This window comes from Vicugna pacos, chromosome 4, assembly GCF_048564905.1.
Source record: "Vicugna pacos chromosome 4, VicPac4, whole genome shotgun sequence".
Lineage (NCBI taxonomy): Eukaryota > Metazoa > Chordata > Mammalia > Artiodactyla > Camelidae > Vicugna > Vicugna pacos.
The window spans coordinates 56,349,250-56,374,770 of NC_132990.1; the positions used below are offsets into that span (position 1 = coordinate 56,349,250).

Here is a 25,521-nt window from a genome sequence, read left to right on the forward strand (position 1 = left end):
AAATAACAACTCTGAGATTTGAATCTAGGATTTTCTAACATCAAACCTTGGACTTTTTCCAAACCCTTTGCAATTTTCTGGCCACTTTATATGTCACCAGAGGAAAGCCATAACACTTCTGCACTGAAGTAGAATATTAATGTTTCTGAAGAAGTAGTTTTGGATTACTACATATACAAGTTGGTTTACTTATTTATACAATCATGGTTCTGTCAAGACCAAAAGTTACCACTCAAGAGATTATGGTAGAGAGTATTTAAATCTGGAAACTTCAGAGACAATAACTAGTCATCTGCCTTTCCCATAATGATAGCTGCCATTTACTGAATATTTAAAATATAGACTGTTCACTTTCAATTCATCCTCATACCAATCATATAAAGATAAAATTTGAAAGTGAAGCAAAGAAGGAGAATGGAGAACGAACAGAGTAAAAGGGGTAGTGACAGAAGCTAGACGTCTCTGAATAAACCTTGTTTCCTCAATTAGCAAAATAAAATAATGAAAAAATTTAAAACAGTAAGAAGAGAAATGTTTTAAACTGGATATAAATTTGTTAGCATAGCACTATAGAGAGGAACATTTTCAAGTGATTTAAAACAGGGTACATCCCTCTAAGGATGTACAGACAAACTACTCTAAGGACAAACCCCCTCAAAACTGTAAAAAGAAAGTTTGAAACTATTTGGTGTAATAATTTTGTGAGTAATACTGACTGTTATTCATACAATGTATTTTATATATAGTAAATATGATATAATATAATAAATATCACTTTAACATAATCACTGTCATAAGGACCTAAGATTTTTAGCCTAGGAGAAAAAGAAATATAAAATCAAATAATTTAAATAAAATCCCTATATTGTCATTGAAACTGGACGTATCAGTATGTAGTTAGTTATAACATACAGCATTGTACACTAAAAAGACTTAAAAATAGCAAATTTGGTAGCAAGAAGCACCCCTGGCACACAAATTATGTTATGTAAGTATCTTTTCCTACTAGAGTAGACAGACAGGAGAAATAGAGTCTAGGTCTATAACAAAAACTGTACAAGATGATCTTAAAACACCTTATTATACCAGAAAGTAAGAAAGCTATCAAAAACTACTTGGGTGATGTCAAAAGGACTCAAGAACCAATGTGAAGGGACTTTTCTGGACCAACCTGAGGCATTAAAGGAATAATAAGATCTACGGGTTAAAAAACATCAAAAATATGAAAAACCTGCAGAGATTACACCACCACAGAAATACAAAAAAAAAAAAAAGAAAATACTATGAACAACCATATGGCAATAAATTGGACAATGTAGAAGAAATGGACAAGTTAACATACAGTACACCAAAAATTAATCAAGAAGAAACAGATCATTTGAACAGACCAATCACTAGAAGTGAAACCTCCCTGCAAACAGAAGTCCAGGACCAGATGGCTTCACTGGAGAATTCCATCAAACATACAAAGAAGAGCTCATACCAATCTTTCTCAAACTCCCCCAAAAGATTGAAGAGGAGGGAATACTCCCAAACTCATTCTATGAAGCCACCATCACCCTGATACAAAGCCAAAGACAGTACCAATAAAGAAAACTATAGGCCAGTAATGTTGATGAACATAGATGCAAAAATTTTCAACAAAATATTAGCAAGCAGAATCCAACAACTCATTAATAAAAGGATCGTAAAAATAAAAGGATCAAGTTGGGTTCATCCCAGGGACACAAGGATGGTTCAACATAAGCAAATCAATCAGTGCGATACACCACATCAGCAAGAGAAGGTACAAAAGTTGTATGACTATCTCAATAGATGTAGAAAAACATTTGATAAAATTCAACACCCATTTATGAAAGCCTTCCTGCTAAAATCTAAAACAAGACAAGGAAGCCCACTCTCACCACTTCTATTCAATATAGTATTGGAGTCCTAGCCATGGCAAGAGAAAGAAAGAAAAGGGATCCAAGTTGGGAGAGAAGAGGTAAAATTGTCACTGTATGCAGATGACATGATAATACATACGAAAACCCATAAAGGCTCCACACAAAAACTACTAGATAAAAGAATTTGGCAAGGCAGCAGGATACAAGATTAACATACAGAACTCAGTGGCATTTCTTTACACTAACAATGAAATAACAGAAAAGGAAAGTAAAGAAACAATCCCTTTTAAAATTGCATCCAAACAATAAAATACTTAAGAATAAATCTGACCAAGGTTAGGAATAAATCTGACCAATAAAATACTTAAGAATAAATCTGACCAAGGTTAGGAATAAATCTGACCAAGGAAGTGAAAGACTTATACGCAGAGAACTACAAAACACTGACTAAGGAAATTAAAGATGACTTAAAGAAATGGAAAGATATCCCAAGTCTTGGATTGGAATAATTAATACTGTTAAAATGGCCATATTGCCCAAAGTAATCTACAGATTTAATGCAATCCCTATCAAATTACCCAGGACATTTTTCACAGAACCAGAACAAATAATCCTAAAATTTATATGGAATCACAAAAGACCCAGAATTGCCAAAGCCAAAGCTGGAGGAATAACCCTCCCAGACTTACCACAATACTACAGAGGTACAGTGATCAAAACAGAATGGTACTGGTCCAGAAACAGACATATGGATCAGTGGAACAGAATAGAGAGCCCAGAACTAAACCCACAGATTCCTGATTAATTAATCTATGACAAAGGATGCAAGAATATATAATGGAGTAAAGACAGTCTCTTCAGCAAATGGTGTTGGGATAACTGGACAGCTGCATGTAAATCAATGAAGTTAGCACACTCCCTCACAACAGACACAAACATAAACTCAAAATGGCTTAAAGACTTAAACATTAGACACTATAAAGCTCCTAGGAGAAAACATAGGCAAAATATTCTCTGGCATAAATCATAGCAATGTTATCCCAGGGCAGTCTACTCAGGCAATAGAGATACAAGCAAAAATTAACAAATGGGACATAATTAAACATAAGCTTTTGCACAGCAAGGGAAACCATAAGCAAAACAAAAAGACAACCTATGGAATGGGAGAAAATATTTGCAAAAAATGAGACAAGGGCTTAATTTCCAGAATATATAAACAGCCCATACAACTTAATACTAAAAAAAACCAAACAACCCAATCCAAAAATGGGCAGAAGACCTAAATAAGCAATTCTCCATGAAGACATACAAATGGCCAATAGACAGGTGAAAAATCTCATTACAACTAATTATCAGAGAAAGGCAAATCAAAACTACAATGAGGTATATCACCTTGCACCAGACAGAATGGCCATCATTCAAAATTCTACAGATGATAAATGCTCAAGAGTGTGTGGAGAAAAGGGAACCCTCCTGCACTGCTGGTGAGAATGTAGTTTGGTGTAGTCATTATGGAAAGCAATATGGAGGTTCCTCAAAAAACTAAAAACAGACTTACCATATGATCCAGCAATCCCACTATTGGGCATAACCCAGAGGGAACTTTAATTCATAAAGACACATGCACCACCCCCCAACCGATGTTCACAGCAGCACTATATACAATAGTCAAGACATGGAAACAACCTAAATGTCCATCAACAAATGACTGGATAAAGAAACTGTGGTGTATTTATACAATGGAATACTACTCAGCCATAAAAAATGATAAAATAATGCCATTTGCAGCAACTTGGATGGACCTGGGGATTGTCATTTTAAGTGAAGTAAGCCAGAAAGAGAAAGAAAAATACCATATGATATCACTCATGTGTAGAATCCAAAAAAAGACAAAGGAACTTATTTGCAAAACAGAAACAGACTCACAGCCACAGAAAACAAACTTATGGTTACTAGGAGAGGAAGAAGGTAGGAAGGGATAAATTGGGAGTTTGGGATTTGCAGATACTAACTACTATATATAAAATAGATAAACAACAAGTTTACACTATATAGCACAGGAAACTATGTTCAGTATCTTGTAGTAACCTATAATGAAGAAGAATGTGAAAACAAAAGAAATGTGAAAAACCAGCAATAACATATTTAAAAAAAAAAAAACAAGCGGGACCTAAGTAAACTAAAGCTTTTGTACAGCAAAGGAAACCATGGACAAAACAAAAAGACAACCTACTGAATGAGAGAAAATATTTGCAAAATGATTTGGCTGATAAGAAGTTAATATCCAAAATGAATAAACAACTCCTATAACTATCAAAAACAGAAACAAAAAAAGCATACACACACACAGCCCAATAGAAAAGGGGGCAGAAGACTTGAACAGCTTCAAAGAAGACATACAGATGGCCAACAGGCACATGAAAGGATGCTTAATACCTCTAATTATTAGAGAAATGCAAATCAAAACCACCATGAGATACCACCTCACACCTGTCAGAATGGCTATCATGAAAAAAGACCACAAATAACAGATGTTGGCAAGGATCTGGAGAATAGAGAACCCTCATGTACCATTGGTGGGGATGTAAATTCATTCAGTTGCTATAAAAAACAGTACAGAGGTTCCTGAAAAAAACTAAAAACAGAAGTACCATATGATCCAGCAGTTCCACTCCTGGGTGTGTGTGTGTGTGTATCAGAAAAAAACAAAAACACTAATTCTAAAAGATACATACAATAGCCAAGATATAGAAGCAACCTTAAGTGTCCATCAACAGATGAATGGATAAAGAAGATGTGATACAGAAACACACACAGACAATGATGGAATATTACTCATCCATAAAAAAGAATAAACACTGTCATTTGCAACAACACTGATGAACCTAGAGGGTATTATGCTTAGTGAAGTAAGTCAGACAAAGAAAGAAACACTCTTATGTCATCACTTATATATGGAGTCTAAAAAAATAAATGTATATAATGTGAGAAACAGCCTCACAGATACAGGAACAAACCAATAGAGAGGAAAGGGGTAGGGCAAGATAAGAGTGTGAGATTAAGAGATACAAACTACTATGTATAACATTGTACATCCCAGGGAAATACAGCCATTATTTTGTAATAAGTTTAAAAACTGAATCACTATGTTGTACACCTAAAACTAATATGCTAAATCAACAGTACTTCAGTAAAAACAGAGGGGGGAAAAGTCAGTGGCAACCTTGAAGTATGCTGAAGAATCAGTTCTCATTTTTCTGAAAGCTGGTAATAAAGAATCAAGTATTCCACCTGCTTTTCCTATACAACCTCAGGATAAGCAAATGTCCTGTGGTTTATTTTTATAAACATATCCAAGCTCACAAATGAAGGAAGAATTAAAAAATTACTATTTTGCAAACCTCTAGTAAATTGTGGATCTAGGTAATTATAATGGCTACTAACATACCAAGAAAGAAAAGTGGACACTATGTGCCTCCTATTGGAATTACAAAATAGATCCTATGAAGTATTTTTTGCCAAAGCATCAACGTAAGTCAGACCAAGCTTCTGGATATAACTTATCAGTGTTTTGGGGGGGTGGGTGATACAGTAGTAGAGGAACATGTTAACTATTATTATAGAGTTGACAATCAACAAAATCCAGAATGTGAGAAATACTACAGAATATCACTAATGACTTGATTTCTTCACAAATAAATTGTAAGGAAAACCTAAGAGGGAGGAGAAGCTATAGCTTAAAAAAGATCTGAGAAACTCATAAAAATGAAATGTGTGGATATTGTTTGGCTCTTGATTCAAACAAAACATTGTAGAAACAAATGTATGATGAGATAACTAGGAATATTTGACACTGGCTTTTTATGATATTAAAGAACGATTACAAATATTTATGAATATTAATGAACACAACGTATAATTATGTTCTTTAAAAGAATCCTTATTTTTAGGGATACTTACTGAACTAAAGAAATAGTAAGATGTCTGTATTTGGTTCAAAACAATGCAGGGGCTTGGGGGTTGGAGTTATGTGGGAGGGTTGACAAAAGTTACTCTGAATTGATATTTGTTGAGAATAGGAAGTGTTTATGTGGGGGAGGGTCCATTGTATTTCTCTTTATATCTATATTTGGACTGTTACACAGTAAGTTTTAACAATGATGTTTCAGTAGATAGGATTACCAAGTTCCACATGTGGATGGTCCAGAGATCTATGTAATTTAAGAAAATCATTTTAAATTGAAAATAAATAGCTCATCCAGTCATCAATTTAAAACAGTTCTTCTATAACTCCTTTTACACATAATGGGTATGAATCTTGGTCTATATAAACTCCAGTATGTAAGAGAAAGAGCATTTCCAAAATTTTTCTGAATTTTTGTGAGGTTCTCCCAGCCTCATCTGCCTGGATACCCAGCACGGCCACTCCATCTTTGGGGTCTTGCCTCTCCGACCCTGAAAGGAAGCATGCTTCTCCTCTGCTCTTGCATTCCACAGGTTTTCTGGGGTTCATCTCATTCCTTCCACCACTGGCCCTCAGCCCCACACAGGGTTGTGGAGTGAAGTCAGGGGGCCAGATGTCTTCCAGGCACCTACTCCTGTCTCCTACGCCTACCTTTCCCTCCACTCTTTTTGCTTTCCCATCTCAAGAACACAGTTCCAGTCTCAGAAGCAGGACGCCTGGTTTGTATTTTTCACTCTGCTCTATTTCCCTGAGAGCTTGGCGTTGAAATTCAGAGACCAGAATGAGACTCTGATTTCCTTTCTGAAACAACCCCTTCCCAGTGGGAATGAATGAACTCCTAAGTGCAGAGCTAGGCAAGGGAAGGGAAGGTAGTAATAATAAAAATGAACATCATTCTGAAAATAGTAACAACAACAAACATTAAGTGGCAAGCACTTTTCTGAATGCTTTACATGCATCAATTCATTGAATTCTCATACCAACCCTACAAAGCAGTTAATATTATCTCCATGACGTGGATCATGAAAGTGAGGCAGAAAGCGGTTAGGTTGCTTGTCCAAGATTGCACAGGTAGTAGGTGGTAGCACTGGAATTCCAATCCAGGCAGTCTGACTCCAGCTCTGTGCTCTTTAAAACATTAAGAAAGACAGGCTGGGGGAAAAAAAAACCCAATGTATGAGAAAATGCTAGTTGAGGTGTTCTGTGCAGGTATAGTCCATTTTTTAAAAAGCCATCAGAAGCATAAAACCAGCTGCCTCTTTATCATTTTCTTTTCTCCATCCACACACAGTGTAGATGATGTGGTGGAAGATGGAAGCGTCATCCCTCCCGAAATCTCCCAGATACATCTCGCTGAAGCACTGGAATTTACACGATTAAACTTCCATCTCATTTCAAATGACGACACGAGCCTTTGGTTCAACTAAATGTTCTGATGCACCCGCAGTGGTCACGGAAGCGGGAGTCCTGCGGTGCAGACCCCAGACCACCTGACTGACCGAGGAGGTCATGCTTACTCCCTGACCACACCAGGGAGCTCACCTGCGTTTTGACCTGAAATTGAAGGTGGCTGGTTCAAGGCCCCTATGAGCATCTGACCTGACGGAGGGAGAGGAGCTTCGGGCCTTGGGCCTGTCAGACAGACACCTTCCCACCAGCTGTGCCCCTGCTCGCCCTTACGCAGCACTGATGAAAGGCTCGAGGAGTACCAGATGGAACACACCCGAACCTTCCAATCAGGGAAGCTCCTCTCCCCACCGTGCACCAACTGCATTAAAAAGCCCAATGGCTCTTTTTCAGCTGCTTCCCATCAGCCCACATAACGTCCTTCCTGACACTCCTCTGGGAGAGTCCCATGTCGTCCGTGTAATAAGACGGAGGAGGGTGCGAATAATTAGAACTTAGATTGTCAACTCGGTCTCTAAAGTCAGTCACACAGAAAATGCGCCAGCTTGACATATGATGCACGGTGTCATTTTATGGAAATAAATGATCTAAACTGCTTAGTTTGGGGTAAAACGTGATAGCATATTTGATGTGCCCCAATCACTCATTTTTACGGGAGCAGAAGCAATAACACTGATTAAGATGAATTCCTCGGAGCCAATGTCAGTTAACTCAACTTTGGTTGTTCGTGGAATATGATGCATCTAACTTTGGCTTTTCTTCTCTTCCCATCACCCACCGTCAGAGATGATACATTTAATTTTAAAAGGCACATGTAGACATAAATGCATTTAGGACTAAAGATGCTCAGGTATATGTAAGCGCAGTGGTCTCTGTATGAAATTGTCATCGAGACACAACTGTATATTGCAAATTCGTTATCGGAATCCTAAATTGATGTACAGAAAACACATAACCAGACACACACACCTTGACGGAGGTTAAACAGCTCTCCTCCCCTTCTTGTCATAATAACTTCACATAAGGATAGTGCTGTCATTATAAATATTTAGAGGCTTCTGCATCCTGATAATTGATGGATTGTGAATGTTGGCAAACTCGGAGAATAATTTTTAAATCAGCACAAGCATAGTGTTCAAAGCATTTTCTTGGATTTTCAGAATGAAAACCAGAACCGTCCTCGATTTCTTAGATGACTGGGAAGCATGAGAGATGCAAATACACCCAGCGCTCTTGTTATTCCTACGTCTCCCTCCAGTAAACTGAAAACGGTACCTCCCCTCTGTGAATCTGCCACCCTCCACATGCTTGGCCCGGATGCCGTACACCTGCGCAGCGTCTTCCGGAACCCACCGGAGCATATGGTAAGACTCACATATTGCCTCATCCCAGGATGCCTTGGGAACGCTGGTCACCTGGGCTCTGTTTTCAAGTGGTGTGACAGCAGCTGTGGGAAGCCCGGAGAATGACAGGCTCTCACTGCTCTTCTTAGCAGTGGGAAAGGAGAGCGAGGGGAACAGAAGGGACACGTTTTCCTATACCCGGCAGCTCTGACTTGACTGTTCTGTGAAAGAACACACTGCTCACTGGCTTGCCCCACTGTGAGCAGCTGTGATACAAGGGAAACCCTGTTGTTGTTTTTAAACTGCTAGTCAATTGTAGTAGGCAAAATTATGGCCCTTAAAGATACCCAACTTCTCATCCCCAGAACGTGTGACCACGTCACCTTCCATGGCCAAGCAGAATTAGGTAGATGGACTTAAGGTTGCTAATCATCAGACTTTAACATAGGGATATTATTCTGGATAACCTGGGTGGGGCCAGTGTAATCACAAGGCTCTTTAAATGGGGAAAGGGTGGCAGGTGTCAGAGTAATGCTGTGTAAGGACATGACCTGATGTTGCTGGCTTTGAAGATGGAGGCAGGGGGGCACTGGGCAAGGAATGTAAGCAGCCTCTAGAATCTTCAAAGGGCAAGAAACAGATTCTCCCTAGAACCTCCAGAATGGAACAGAGCCCTGCCCACAGCTGGATTTTAGCACAGTGTGACTCACATTGGAACTCTGAACTACAGAAACGAACGGAATAAACGTGTCTGATTTTGAGCCACTGAGTTTGTGCCTATTTGTCAAAACAGCAGTGAGAAACTGATACATGGAGTGCTGGCTTGAGTTGCGGTTCTCAACTTTGGGGTGCATTCAAATCATCTGGGGAGCTTTTAAAAGTCCTCTGGTGGGGGACACACCTCAGAGCCATCATGTCAGAATCTCTGGGAGTGGAACCCCAAGTCAGAATTTTATAAACTCCCTGCAGATTCCAATGCACAAGCAAAGTGAAGAAGCAAAGATTTAGTGGTTAGAATCCCAACAGTGTTTTTTTCCTTCAGGGAGTTCAGAGCATTTCGTTTGAAATCCACCCCTTGTCGTGACTCGCTAGGACATGAGTGGGCCATGCCCCCCTCATTCTGCAGGCAGGACAGCCTCCAGAGCGGGGTTCAAATCCCATTTCTATGGTCTCAAGATTGAGCCTGGACAGTGTATTTCACTTACACACTAAATGCACATGTACACATACATATTTGCATCTATAAAAACATACATGTATGTGTATATATGCACAAACTGCCCTTCTATACAATGGGAAGTTGTTTGTGAGATTTTACTTGTAAAGAGTTTGGCATAGAGTAAATGCCCATAATGGAAGTATTTTAGTTGAAGTACTTGAGAGCTACTAAAGATGGTTTTTTAAATCCTCCTCTGGCAACATTAAAAAATATGTGTTCATTTGCCTCTTTTATATTTTTCTGGACCTATGCATCTCCAAGAATGTTCTAATGTGGGAGCCATACTTAAATTTGCTTTATGGAAGTATTTTTTTTAATATTAAAACACTTAGTCATCACCTGTAGGTGAGGCTTGTCTACATGTCTCTGTTTGCTTCCAGGCTCAGATTGCCTGCTGTGATCTCAGGCAGTTTCCATCACCCTGCCTCCAGCCTCCATTTCCATGTTAACAAAATGGGGACCAAATTTCTCCTCTCTCCCATAGCTGTTGTGGGGATGAGAGAGAGCAAGTGTGAAGTATCTAGCACAATGCCTGGCCTGCAATCATGACTTAATGAAAATTTTACAGTACTGTGGTCAAGTCCAAATCCAGCGAGTGGGATGGAAGAGTCAAGTGGAAGTTCGGTGGGGGTAAGACGGGGGAGAGAGATGCTAGGCCTGGTGTCAGCGAAGAGATTCAGGGCAGGACCAGATGTCCTCATTTTGCAGGTGCCAGCAGGTGTGGCAGAGGTGGGCGCAGCTGTGTGCAGGGGTTTCTGGCCTGAACATGACTCAGAGCCAAGCCTCAGGAGAAGTGGAGACCTAGGACACCTGGTTGGCTGCACGGACACTTAAGAGTGCACTAGGCCAGCCTGTACCCAAATAACACAGGTGTTTTCCGTTAGCCCTCCCAGCTCCGTCCTTCATCCCTTGAGGGCAGGGGCTGTGTGACCCACAGCTCTCTGTCATCTGACTCCCCAGCTCAGTTCTGGGCACACAGCAAATGCACAAGAAAACCTTGCAGGTTCATCAGCCCACGGGAGTCACCTAAAAATGATTAAGAGAAATGTAACACATTCTGTCCTCCTTTCAGCTGCAGTGAGTGGAAGAAAGTAGTGTGGTTCTAAGAACCAGGGTGTTAGGCCGGAGTTTGGGTCACAAAATTAGTGTGTGGTGAGCTCAGGCTCACGGTTTGATCTTGGCTGGTTTGCCAGTCTTTCCTAAGGTCAGTTCATCGCTTCAGGAGTGATGGAGTGACAGCAGTACCTGCCGTGTCTGTCTCACAAGATTAGTGCCCCGGTCAAGTACAATGAGGGCAAAGGTTTTCCATACATTTGAAATAAAGTCATAATTTGGGGAAAAGGTCGTATCTAGCTGGGAAGAAAAGAGAAAACGTTTTAAAGAAGCTATCCAAGCGACATGATACTATATATAGAAAACCCTAAAAGCTCCACACAAAAACTACTAGAGCTGATAAAAGAATTTGGCAAGGTAGCAGGATACAAGATTAACATACAAAAATCAGTTGCATTTCTTTACACTAACAATGAATTAGCAGGAAAAGAAAGTAAAGAAACAATCCCTTGTAAAATTGCATCCAAAATAATAAAATATTTAGGAATAAATCTGACTAAGGATATGAAAGACTTATACATGGGGAACTACAAACATTGATTAAGGAAATTAAAGATGACTTAAAGAAATGGAAAGATATCCCATGCTCTTGAATTGGAAGAATCAATGTTAAAATGGCCATACTGCCCAAGACAATCTACAAATTTAATGAGATCCCTATCAAATTACCCGGGACACTTTTCACAGAAGTAGAACAAATAATCCTAAAATTTATATGGAATCACAAAAGACCCAGAATTCCCAAAACAATATTGAAGAAGAAGAATGAAGCTGGAGGAATAACCCTCCCAGACTTCCCACAATACTACAGAGCTATAGTAATCAAAACAGCATGGTATCAGCATTAAAACAGACATATGGATCAATGGAACAGAACAGAGAGCACACAGATAAACCCACAGACCTATGGTCAATTAATCTTTGACAAAGGAGGCAAGAATACACAATGGAGAACAGACAGTCTCTTCAGCAAGCAGTGTTGGGAAAGCTGGACAGCAGCATGTAAATCAATGAAGTTAGAATACTCTCTCACACCATACACAAAAATAAACTCAAAATGGCTTAACGACTTAAATATAAGACAAGACATATTAAACCTCCTAGAAAACATAGGCAAAACACTCTGGCATAAACCTTAGCAATGTTCTCCCAGGGCAGTCTACCCAAGCAATAGAAATAAAAGCAAAAATAAATAAATGTTACCTAATTAAACTTACAAGCTTTTGCACAGTAAAGGAAACCATAAGCAAAACAAAAAGACAACCTACAGCATGGGAGAAAATACTTGCAAATGATGCAACTGACAAAGGCTTATTAATTTCTGGAATATATAAACAGCCCATACAACTTAATACTAAAAAAAACAAACAACCCAATTCAAAAATGAGCAGAAGACCTAAACAAGCAGTTTTCTAATGAAGACATACAAATGGCCAATAGGCACATGAAAAAATTCTCAATATCACTAATTATCAGAGAAATGCAAATCAAAACTACAATGAGGTATCACCTTGCACCAGGCAGAATGGCCATCATTCAAAAAGTCCACAAACGATAAATGCTGGAGAGACTGTGGAGAAAGGGGAACCCTACTGCACTGCTGGTGGGAATGCAGTTTGGTGCAGCTGTTATGGAAAACAGTATGGAGATTCCTCAAAAAAAAACTAAAAATAGACTTACCATGTGATCCAGCAATCCCACTCCTGGGCATATATCTGGAAAGAACTTTAATTCAAAAAGAAACATGCACCCCAGTGTTCACAGCAGCACTATATACAATAGCCAAGACATGGAAACACCCTAAATGTCCATCAACAGATGACTAGATAAAGCAGCTGTGGTATATTTATAAAATGGAATATTACTCAGCCATAAAAAAGAATAAAATAATGTCATTTGCAGCATCATGGATGGACCTAGAGATGGTCATTCTAAGTGAAGTAAGCCAGAAAGAGAAAGGAAAATACCATATATCACTCATACGTGGAATCTTAAAAAAAAGCAGGGGGAGGGGGACACTATGAACTCATCTACAAAACAGAATCAGACTCACAGACATAGTAAACAATACCGGGGGAAAGGGAGTGGGAAGGGATAAATTTGGGACTTTGAGATTTGCAAATGTTAGCCACTGTATATATAAATAGATTTTAAAAAAACAAGTTTCTTCTGTATAGCACAGGGAACTATATTCAATATCTTATAATAACCTTTAATGAAAAAATATGAAAATGAATATATGTATGTATATGCATGACTGGGACATTGTGCTGTACATCAGAAATTGACACACTGTAACTGACTGTACTTCAATTTTTAAAAAAGGGAAGAAGGAGAAGGAGAAAGAAGAAGAAGAAGAAAGAAGAAGAAGAAAGAAGCAGCAGCAGCTATCCAAGAGTAGTAGCTAGAGAAATTTTAAATTGTTCAGGATTCAGACTCCTGTTTTCCAGATGCAACTGGTAGAAATGTGCTAACAGTGAACACATTGGGTGGGGCATAAGCTGTGAAGCTACTCACGCCTGGGCTCAGATCCTAAATCAATCAAATTTGCTCACTTATGTGGAACCTCAGCCAAGACACAATTTCTCTGACCTTCAGTGTCTTTTTCTATAAACAGGAGAGACAGTCTGGAGATGGTGGTGCTGACTGTTATGAACTTTCACTGCACGCCTCTAACAGCGCCTGCAGTGTGAAATGTAAGAACTTAGCACCCTCCCCCGTTTCCTGGGGGCTCTGAAGAAGCCCAGTTGTCTAGAGGGCAGGTGATAGTTGGAAGCCTTCTCCTACTATAAGGCAATAATTATTTCAGTTATAATTTTAAAGACATTATAGTTATATATAAATTACATATGTTATATGTATATATGTACATACATGCGTTTGTATGTATGCATATATGTGCATATCTATAGGCATTCCTACAGTAAAAAAAAAATACACAAGACTAATAAACCAAAAGCTCTTATTAATCCCCTTTTTAGAGATGGGTTTCCTTTTTAAAAAAATCCGTTTTCACCAGTGAAACATGAAGCCGAACTATTGTCCTATCTGACTTCAAGGATCAGACAGCTGGAATTCGCTCCCCTGAGGCACAGTCAAATCTAAAGCCATCCTCAGGAGGCTCTAGAGAAATGCACTTAGCAGCCCTGGTGATTTGTGGGTTGGCAGCCTCTTCCTGGGTTCTAAGCGGGGCCAGATCAGCTGCCTCCAGCCACCCCAAAAAGGCCCCCCTCTCTCACTCTGCCCTTTACCCTTGCTGGGAACACACCGCTGTGGCATAGAGTCTGAGAAAGGACACAGGGCCAGGGAGCAAAAGGCGGCAATCCTCAAAGCTCAGCACTTCCTGCTGTGAGCCATTCGCATAAGGCAGATTATGGAAACTCTGCTTCTCAACGTCCTCATCCGTGAAATGGGCATGGTCTGAGTTACAGTTATGTCACAGCATTGAATGACATCATGCTTTAACATCTTCATGTATTTCTAAACTATGAAACATTATTGTGATGTCCTATTAAAATAAAAATGGAAGAGTTTGGAAAAACGAGAATGGAAAGTACGAGATTGAATTGCTTATTGCTCCCTTCGAACCGCATTCCTAATTTCATAAAATCTCCTCGGTTTCATCCTTTGCTGTTGTACAGTATCTACTCACAATGCAGTTGGTAGCTCGGGAATGTTTGTAATGAAGGCCCTTCATTCAACAGAGATTTATCACGGGACTACAAAGTGCCAGCCCTGATCACACCGGTGAACAGAACAGACAAAAGATCTGCCCCGTGGTGCTCACCTGACTTTTGGAAATCCCAGCGCTGGTGACCTGAGAGAGGCCTCTGACACACAGCTGCCCCAGTGGTTTGTTTCCCTCATCTTCTGCCCAACATAATCCTGGGGCCCAGATCTCTCAAAAATCCACCACGTGGCTTTAGTCCAAGGACAGGCACTTGGCATTTAAGCCAGGCCAGTGTTTGGTGTTCAGAAGTTGGACAGGAACCATGTGCTGAGTGCCAGTGATGGTGTTTGGGAACGAGTATCTGGGTTTAATTTCCACTGTCTGTCAGAGGGAAGCTTTGATCAGACCCTGCATTTTTTCACTTCTAAGTGAGTAGAGGCTACTACCGGCCATTACCCACTGCCCCCGTGTGAGCTCGGGGCTGGCCATGACATCAGAGATTGATTTACATGAACTTCCCCCCGGCCGCCCTGCGTATGCTTCTCTCTCCCCGCTCCAGTGGTGGTACGGCTAGTGCCAGGGGCTCAATGTGGGACTGAATGTGTGTCCCGGAAGGTACGGGGTGGGAAATGGGGCGGGGGCCCCACACTACCGCAGAAGGAAGCGCAGACCAGGAGTAAGTGACTGCAGCTGGCTCCTAATGGCTTTTCTTCTCTGCCGTCATTTTCCTTTAAGCCCAAAAGAAACTCTTTGTAATACGTGTTAAAATTATGGTTCAGATTTCTGATGATCAAGTTACATAGATTAAAGTAATGGAGACCAGACTCCGCATCAATTCAGGTATAAATATGGATGAAATGAATGTACATTATCCACTGTTATAAATCTGTGTGTTCAAGGAAAGACATAAATCTCCCAAACCTTTCCTACCTCGGGGTATGAAGGGTTTTTTTTCTTTTTCCCAGTGTTTTCGATGAAATTATGATTTGGAGTAATTTGCTGGTTTTGCAGAAACCTCTGGCTTTTTTTTTTTACAAGAAAGGGTAGAGTGTATTATTTATAATGGCAAGTCATTAAAATGCTCCATCCAGGAAGTCATCACTGCAGAGGGGGTTGGAGAGGGAAGGGGTAATACGGCATTCCAGATGTGCATGTGTGGAGAAGGGCCATGCGTTTGGAGAAATTTATAGCACCTGGCTCCGCTGTAAAGGGTTCTTGCCCTGGGGGCATTTCTGTTTTTCCCCCCTCCCCATGGCCCTATCAACACTGTACCGGGAGGGACTCAAAGGCGTCCGTGCGTGATGGACACATGGCCACAGGATGTTGTGGTCTGGACGGGAAGACAGCGTTCTCGCTCCTGCTAAGCCACAGGGCTGATGAAAGTGTCTGAGCTCCTTGTAGTCTGGGGCCCTCACAGGAGCAAGAAGCCTCCTGGTAGGAGGGAAGGAACAGAGCCCAGCGCTCCATGGAAGCATGTACCCCAGCGGGCAGCTGAATAGCTGCACGTTTGGTCACCCCAGTTTCCCCTTCTCAGGTTTGCAGTCTATAAAATAAAGATGATGACATGCACTATAAGGCTGGGGTGAGGACCCAGTGAGACTGTGTGTGCAGACACACCGAGCGACCCTCCTACTCTTCCTGCTGAAACTCCCAACTTGTGGCTTAATTGACTCGCAACCACCACTGTCCCAAATGGAACCGCCTCACAGACCCTTAGTCATCCAAGGCCCCTGCTGACCCCACATAGAGGGTCCACTGCTTCTAAAGTCCTGCCTAGTCAATGAAGAGCTTGACAAGGAGGCCCAGCTTCTGCCTGTGGTATCGGCCCAGTCTCCCTCCTGTGCGCCATCCCAATCAGCTGAACGCCACTTCGTCCTCATTCCAGCCAGCCAGAGGGCACGCTGGGAGAAGTGGGGCACGCCCCTTCCCTGCAGGGCCAACCTGGAAGTGACCAACCTCCCCTCCTGCACATTCTGCTCATCAGAACTTAGGCAAGTGGTCCTACCTAACCCTGAATAGGGTGGGGAAAAGCATCCTTTACCTGGGTAGCCACGGACCTAGCTCAGTTCCCTTACCATGGAGGAGAGGCATAGGGACACTGGGGGATAATCAGCCGTCCCTTCTAGGGGTGGGGGGTCACAGGGAGTTGTGCCAGAATGCAAATGGAACCCACATGCTTGAAGGGAGATTTAGGTTCTGCAGGGGTGGAGGAAGGAAGACTATAACCCGTGGATTGTGAAATGTCTTTATGCCTAGTAATCAGATTAACCAGGATGCAGCTATGTGGCACACTTTGTTAATGTGCACATTCCAGAGGCCAAGGTCACTGGGCCTGTCCTACCACAAGTCAAGTCAAGTTTAGTCAAGTTTACGTTCCTCTGCAGCCACAATAAGTCATCCTGTGCCTCCCCACTGCCCAAAGTGTTTCACCTCTCGCACACTTCCCACGGCCTGCTGTACAGCTATTGATTCCCAACTGCTGAATGAATGAGTAAATGAATGAACGAATAGATGAGTTAGAGTGAAGTAAAGGACAAGTAGAAACTGGGCAAAGAGATGGTAGAGAAGTCAGTGGGCACTTTGAAAAACAAAGCCAAATTAAATAAACAACAAGGTCCTACTGTATAGAACAGGGAACTATATTCACTATCTTGGAATAACTTATAATGCAAAAGAATATAAAAAAAATATATATATATAAATTGAATCATATGCTGCACATCTGTAACTAACACAACATTGCAAATCAACTGTACGTCAAGAAAAAAACAGAATCAAAACCCAAAGCCAAATCATCTCCGCTCACCTGAGCTACCACCTCCCTTACTCTTAACAGATGTCCTTGCTTCTCATTTATACAGAGAAAAAAAGCAAAAATTCTCTTGTGGCCGCAGCAGCCCAGCACACTTACCAGCCTGCGTGTCCATCCTTTCTTCCTTCCTTTCTGTTAAGCTGAGGGACGTATCCCACCGGGACCTACCGTTCTTCCCTTCGGCTCCTCGGGGTCTTGTTCCACCATGATGCCACCTCCCAGGCATCTTCACATCACTCCTCCTCTTCCAGCTCCTTCAGACTTTACGTGAGTTCATAGTTCTCCCATCTTTAAAAAAAATAAAAATTCATTGAAACCCTACCCACAGTCGTACTGACTCCCCCTCCCCTTTCATGGCCACACTTCATGAAGGCGTTGACTAAAGGCACTGTTCCTCCTCCTCTCACCCCCACTCCCTTCCCATCCGTCCCACTGAAGCTTGGCTCCCGCCCCTCCCACTGCCCTGACTCTGCTGGTCAGTCACTGAGTGTCTTCCTGCTGCAGTTGCCAAGGGCGTCCTGTAGTTATTATCTTCACTTGGTCTCTTGGAAGCATTTGACCCTGGTAGTCACTCTCTTTGTAAGAAGCTCCTTCCCATGCTTTCCGTAAAACACGGCCCACCCTGGTTTCTCTCCCACCAGGATGCTGCTTCTGTGTCTCCCATATATTCTCTTCCCCTGCTCAGCACTGGGGTTTCTCAGGCATCTGTTCTGGGCTCTCTTTGATTCTCACTCTGCACAGAGATCCTGGGACATCGCGTCCACTGCAATTGTTTCTACACATATATAATCTATATGTGGGTGATATCCAAATATGAAGTATTTCCTCTCTCTAGATCTAACTGCTTCCTGTACTTCTCCATTTAGTTATTGTAGAGGCACCTAGAGTACGTCACGTCGAAACTTAGATTCAGACTCTGCCACTCCCGAGCCTTGTGCCTTGCTTGTGTCTCATTTGCAAAGTGGGAGTAATCATGATTCAGGATGATGGTGGGGGTCAAGTGGACTGATACAGAAGAATGTCTTATGTGTACTGTGAAATTCTGTATGCATGTAGAGGATGACGGTTTATATCAACCAGTAAGTCCCCACTGAGTACCTACAGTGTGTCCAGCCTGGTTCTGGATGTTGTGCGGATTACATAAGAGAATAACCCATGAGCTCCTGACCTGAGGACCTTACAGATTGATTGGGAAAGGGGAAGCAAAATGATGAAGCACTGAACTGTGATTTAGGCAGCAGAGCTCCCAAGACTGGGAAGGCCAGTGTCATCACCAGTGGCATTGTGAAAAAGCCCTCTGTTTCCTTCCAGCCCCACTCATCCTCTTAAAGATACCACCCTGCCCACAGCCTGTAGGATACAGCCCTGGTGACCACACACCCTCTCACCCACAGCCAAGGTCATTTGGACTGATATCCATCTGACCTGGGCTGAGCAGATCACAGTGTCGCTCCCAGGGAGACGTCATTCAGGCAGCACTGAGAAGGGGCAGTGTAGAGATGACTCCAGATTTTATGCCATGGGGACATGTAAGTAACGGTTATGGGGACCAAAGCTCAAGAATCCGGCAGTGAAAGCCTGTCCACTGAAGGGAGAATGGAGCAGATAAGCAGGAAGAAGAGGAGATGTGGACCATGTGGTCCCGGGGAGGGCAATGGGCAACAGAAGACTAAGTGGCTTCCCAGTTCTCGAGACCTGGCTGGGTTTCCTGCAGTCGTGTTAACTTGCATCTCTAAGTCCTGTGCTCATGCTGTTATCACAGGGTGTCGTGTCTCGTGTATGTTCTTTAAATTATAGCAAGGTATTTCTATATTATGCTCCAGTGTATTAAACTACAGTCTGATTCAAGTTGACCAGAATATATGAGGACTTGATGTTTCTCTACCTCTGGTTCCTAGTGAAAATTACTTTCCTTCATGCATCTACTGTACATTAATTACATTAATAACAGTACTAGTATTTTGCTTTTGTAGTGATTTACCATTTACAAAGGGATTTCACGTACATGATCCCATTGGGGTCTCACAGTAACTCTGCGCGGCTCAGAGTGGGTAAGTGACTGATTTGGAGTTACACAGCAGAATTAGGACATAAATTGAGGCCCCCTGACTCAGTCCAGTTCCAAGGCAGATTGAAAGTACAAAAGTTCACTCAGTGCACTGTCCGAACTAGGCCTAAGTGAGGTATGTGTGCAGAAACCACTTGGAATATTGCAAAGACTCTTAAAGTCATTCTTGTTCGCCTTTTGTATTCAAATTCCCAAAGTTCCGACAGAGGAGAAAGCCCAAATTCAGCTCAGGTCACCGCTATTTTCTGATTTTTTCTTGTGTATTAGCTTTGGGCTGGGCCCTGATTTTTTAGGAACAGACTCGCGGAGAGTCTGACACATCTGCATTCGAGCAGGCAGGCAATCAAGCCTGACCTGTTAAAACATCAAGTGTAACTTTCCAGAGCTTCTTCACAGTGACAGGGGTTGTGTTACCCAGGGACAGTAGTCCGTTGTTTTGTGCAAACTCCCCACCTATTCAGCCTCGACATCTGGCTCGCAGGACACCTGATCTAGAGGATGCTGAAAGCAAAGTATCACAGTAACTCAGGGCTTCTGCTACTCAGAGCAAGAGCTTTCATGTAATCTCATAAAACTTGCAGAAGCTGCTCGCTCATTCCCAAGACAGCCTCCTCGCTCCCATCTCTTTGGAGAGGAGGAAGAAAACCAGTGCTGGTCACCCTTTCCTAAGAGTGAGCCGAGGAGATGCTCTCACATATCCCCCCCCCCGTCTCAGGAGAGCAGAGAACTTCCAGGGAGGAAGGAGAGGTGAGCTCTGTGCAGTGGGCCCTGAGGACAGGCTTGGGCTAATGGATGCTCAGCAGCCGCTCCCCGCTCCCCCTGTGCTCCGCCCCCACAGCAGACCCCCTGCCCCTCCTCCCTTGCAAATGCGGGAATTGAGGGCTAGTTACATCAAAGAAAAGCGGTGCAGGGTGACGGCTGGACTAGAAAGTGAGCCTGACGGACAAAAGGACCCTTAACTACCAATCACACCCCCAGCAGCATTTCTGCCTCCTCCCAGGTTCCCCAGGTAGAAAGAGAAACCGTAAACACCAGCTCCCTGATTAAAGCAGCATAAAACAGGGCCACCAAAGCTTCGGTTGTAATCCAACTCCCAGGCTGATCATTGGCCGCCTTTCCAAGAAATAAGCTGGTCGTAAGAACAAATGCTGACGCTCCTCGATTTTTAAGAAATGGAAAGAACTTTCAGGCATGGCATCGCCCTTCAAGCCTCCTTTGTGTGTGAGAACCTCGGAGCAGATCTCCGGATCCTGGGGGGCCCAGCACATGGGCCTGTCTCCTCTCAGCGGAAGCACCAAGCTTCCTCTTCCTGGGCCCTCCAGCCGAGGCCGAGCCGCTCAGAAATTCCTGCTCCTGGGAGACCTGGGCTTGAGAAGGGCAGCGCCTCAGGGGGCGGGGTGCCTGTTACTGCGCCACATTTTTGGTTAGAGCAGAGGTCAGCCTGGCCCGGCAGTGCCGCAAATCCTGCCTCTGAGTCGAGCGTCTTAGGAGGTGCCTGAGCCAGTTTGCACACTGCCTGTAATCCCAGGTGGGCTATAATCTAATTTATTTGGCTCCCAGAGGCCCCTTCCTTCCTATTTGGAGGTCCAAAGACTGACGGCACCTCCACAACTCAAAGAAATCAGAAGCCAATGACCTCTCCATCAGAAGGAGCCCTCAGACCTTGGGGAACCTGGCACTGTCCCGAGGCAGGCAGGGTGAGGAAGAAAGGGTCCCCCAGTCCCAGGAAGGACAACCAAGGTCACAGAAAGAGGCAAGTGTGGCCGTCCTCCCAGGGACACTGGAGAGATGTGAGTGTTCGGTGTGGCCAAGGCCTGTAACTCAGGGAAGAAAAAATCTTCCAAAAGACCTATCAGTCTGTCCTATTGCTTATTCCCCCAAACTCCCAGAAAAAGGGTAACCTTGGAAAACCATCTTTCATCCAGGGTCATCTAAAAGGAATCCCATTTCCCTCTGTGGCTTTCTTTGCTGTTTCTAAGATGCATTAACTCAACAGTTATTTCATAAGTTTGTGGAACATGCAGGCTCCACACCCTGGAAAGGTAAGGGTTAACAAGACTCAGCTTGATGTTGTGTTGTCCTTACTCTGCTCGGGAGACAAGGAGTGCACTGACAGTTACAATTCAGAGTGACAGGGAAACACAGGACACTGGTCCCCTGGTAGACAGGGTGGGAGAAGACTTCCTCTGTGGTCCAGTGCCACCCAGGAATCCCAGAAGAGGTCACAGCCAGGGACGATGCTTTGGAGCAGAAATGCCACTGAGATCACCAGGGCAATTAATAACTGACCCTCACTTAGTCTTTTTAAGAAGGCGCTCTTCTGAGCACTTCGTACGTGTTGACATTTGATCCTCACGGTAACCTCGTGAGGTGTGTAATTAGTACCCTCATCTTATAGGTAGAGAAGCCGAGGCTCAGAGGTGTGAAGTAGTTTGTTCGAGGCCATGAGAGCAGCACGCCTCAGATTCTCACCCAGACAGCCCGGCTCTGCCAACATGGTCTTAGCCCGTTCCCTCCATGACCTCTACTGCGGTGATGAAAATCTCACATCGGGAGCCAGAAAGCGCAGGGGGAAGCAGAGAATGAGGTATGAAAGGGGAGAGCAGGGACTTTGGATACTGTTCTGTGTCCTTACTTCTCACACTGGGGAGCAGATATTGCCAGGGGGTATGATGACAGGTCAGGGGACATGACAAGCCATCATCTGTTATTTTGGAAGTATAAATGTACAGAAAAATGTCTGAAGTTTGCACTCTGAAGTCATTTGGTTGACACACCACACGAAAGCAACGAAGGGAGGAGAGTACGCTCAAGTGGTAGAGAGCATGCTCAGCATGCGCAAGGTCCTGAGTTCCATCCCTAGTACCTCCTCTAGAAATAAACAAACCTAATTACCTATCGCCCCCCTCAAAAAACCTAGACAAACAAAAAACCACAAAAGCAACAACAGGCAGCTACTTGATCCTTCAAGTTGTATTTGATCCAAAGTTTGTTTTGGGGGTTTTTGGGGGGGGGCGTGGGAAGGGATAAATTGGGAGTTCAAGATTTGCAGATACTAACTACTATATATAAAATAAACTAGTTTACACTGTATAGCACAGAGAACAATATTTAATATCTTACAGTACCCTGTAATGAAAAAGAATATGAAAACAAATATATGTATGTATATGTGTGACTGAAACATGATACTGTACACCAGAAATTGACACAACATTATAAACTGACCATCATTTAAAAGAAAACAACGAAGTTTTGTTTACTACACAGGGTTTACAAAACAAAATAGGCTTAATTCTATTTCGTACCAGTGAATTCTCTGATATTGCAGAAGTATAGAAAACTGTCCTTTTTGCGTGTGTGTGCGTGCATGTGTGTGCGTGCGCGTGCGTGTGTGAGAGCAAGATTTGGGGCTTATTATTTTCATTTAAAGTATAATGATCTTGAATTTAAAAATATTTATCAGTGATTAAAACCTAGACGTTTTACACCTTAACTTAAAAGTGGGAAAAACTCTGAGCAGAATCTAGAAATCACCTGATCACTGAAGGAGCACAGACCAGAGGGGCCTCACAAGGTGTGACTCTAGAACAAACACTCACTCTTGCTGCAGAGAAGCTGAGAGAGAGGCCAGGTGGAAATGGAGACAGGGATTCAACGGATGTGGTCAGTTTTCCAGGTGAGAACTGTTGAGAGCTGCGGGCTCAGAACCTGAATGCGGGTGAAGAATCTACTAAAGGGACGAAGGAGCTTTAAGACTCCGGGTCACGAGTGGCTTTGGTCAACCACAGAAACTCTTTCTAACCTGGCTCTATATAACTCGATGTCTAAGATACTCCTAGTCAACTGACTCAGTGTTTCAAGGCTCTAGTTTCACATTTCTTTTGGAGAGGAACAGAAAACGGCAAAGAACTCCCGCATCATTTAGTTGAGGCCAGAAGAGGGGCTCACCAGATACGAACCTGGCATCCCAGACCCACCTCCAGGTAAGGGGTACTCAGAAGGGGGAGGCAGAGCATGGTTTTTCTTTAGTAAGCATCTGCCTGTGAAATAGGAATTGGGTTCTCAGCACAGCAGAGGAAGGAGGAGGATGAAATAGAAGGAAATTAGCATTTGTTACAAGGTGGCAACGTGGAGGTCACTGTGCAAGGCTCTTTGCACATCTGCCACTCTTGCCGGTCCCCCTGTGGCAGGAACAGCTCTTCCTGCTTGATCGATGAAATGAGGCGAATTTCCCATGATCACGTGGCTGTGAAGGTAGCATTCAAGATTCCAGACAGATGCATCGGCCTCCGAAACACCAGCCTGTCCTGGCCTCTGTGTGATGCTGTCTGCCCTAGCATGCAGGGATGGCTGGCCTTTGGGACCGCCCCTCTTGGAGTAACATTTTCCTTCCTGGCAAGAAAACAGGAAGCCCCCAATATAGTCTCTTGCTAGCCTCTTTCTGGAACAAGTAGGTCTTCCTCAAGTTCTTTTCATGATTAAATTTTATCCCTAAAGGCCTCAAATTAGGTCACTTATATCTGTGAGTTCCAGTTCCACTTCACCTATTTAATTAACCAGCTTTAAAGCAGCGCCTTCCCTCTGCAAGCCCTAGGCCATGTTACAGGCTGTACAAAGGCTGACCCTGCCCTCAAGGAGGTCCCAGCATAGAAGAGACATGGGTATAAATAATCATAACGTGCCAGGCAAACACAGGATCATATTCAAGATACATCTGGAGTGATGTGGAAATTGTAGAAGAAAGCATCCAAGGAAAACTTCATAAGTAAAAAGACATTTGAGCTGGACGGGAAGGATACATGGAAACTGAATGTGTGGCATCAGTGTGGGTGTCCCAGGTGGGGGAAGGTATAAACGGGCTGGTAAACAGGAGCATGGGCGGGCAGCGAGCAGCAAGAAGCAGCGTGGTAGTGGTGAAACCCCGCCCGAGGGCCTAGAGAAGCAGGCATGGGATGGTCTTCCTCATTGTGACCGACATCTGAGGGTTGGACCGGGGTCCCGGCTACTCTTGGGAGTGGCTGTGGCAACCTTCAAGGCTGGTGCAAGGCTGAGTCCATCTATCTTTGTTGCAGACTTTCTACTTTTGATGAGCCCCTGGCCATCTGAAATCCACCTCATCTCCTGGTACTGTTATCAGACCTCATACTTGCATTCAAAATGGGGTCAAAAAAGAAGAGAAGAAAAGGGCAATTGATTCGTATGTTTCAGTCATTTCCTCGGGAACACGCTGAGCTCTCACTCTGGGGTGACTGTGAGAGAGGCCCTGCGCATGATGAGATCTGTCAGGCAGTGGCTGTGTGATGCCAGGGACCTGGGGGAACAAAGCTACAGGCGCTTGCCGATGTCTGCGTGCCCAGGAAGCTGTCTGCGTGCAGCGCGGTAATGGGCAAGTCTGTGTGCCTGTGGATAGGAACCACTTGGCAGGGGGATTCTAGATTTGAATCAGGGTTGGACCGATGCTCTGTAAGGCCCCTTCTCAAATCTCAGATTATACGACTGTGTAAATGCACAGAGGCACACCGGGAAATGATGCCTAAGGATATGTAGAGTCAAGAGGCAGGTCCCCATGTTACCCCTTGTCTTGACTATTTCCATTCCAAATACCGTGCAGCTACCAGAGTTTCCAAAACATAAATCTGATCATATCACCCTCCCTTTCTCACTTAGAAACCTTCAGTGGCTCCTAGTGATCGAGAGGAGAAAGTCCAAAGTCACCCAAGACTTCCGTGACCTCAGTTTCCTTCTCCAGCTCGTCTTCTCGTTCTCCATGTCAGCCTTCATGGTCCGTCCGTGATAGGCAGTCTGCATTTCCTGCACACACCCTCCTGCTCACAGTGCTTTCCCCCACCTTGTCGCCTGCTCACTCTGTCTCTCTCTTACACAAACAGGTCTATAATATCTTTCTCCATCTTCCTGTCCAGTTAGCATCCCCTCCTCCTTCATTTTTTTTTTAAAGACTCAGCTCAGTTCTTATTTTCTTCAGAAACCCTCCCTGCCTGCACTAGTCTCAGAGTGGTGCCCATATTTCAAACCTCG

At 43.3% G+C, this 25,521-nt stretch overlaps 1 long non-coding RNA gene across 1 annotated transcript in view; it reads right to left on the bottom strand.

Moving 5' to 3' along the window:
* The window catches only part of LOC116280330 (uncharacterized), a 284,498-nt gene that overhangs the window by 44,127 nt on the left and 214,850 nt on the right, over window positions 1-25,521 (bottom strand). Inside the window, exon 4 of the long non-coding RNA XR_012072152.1 lies at window positions 17,583-17,702. This is a non-coding gene — a long non-coding RNA (uncharacterized lncRNA). The remainder of the gene's footprint in view (window positions 1-17,582; window positions 17,703-25,521) is intronic.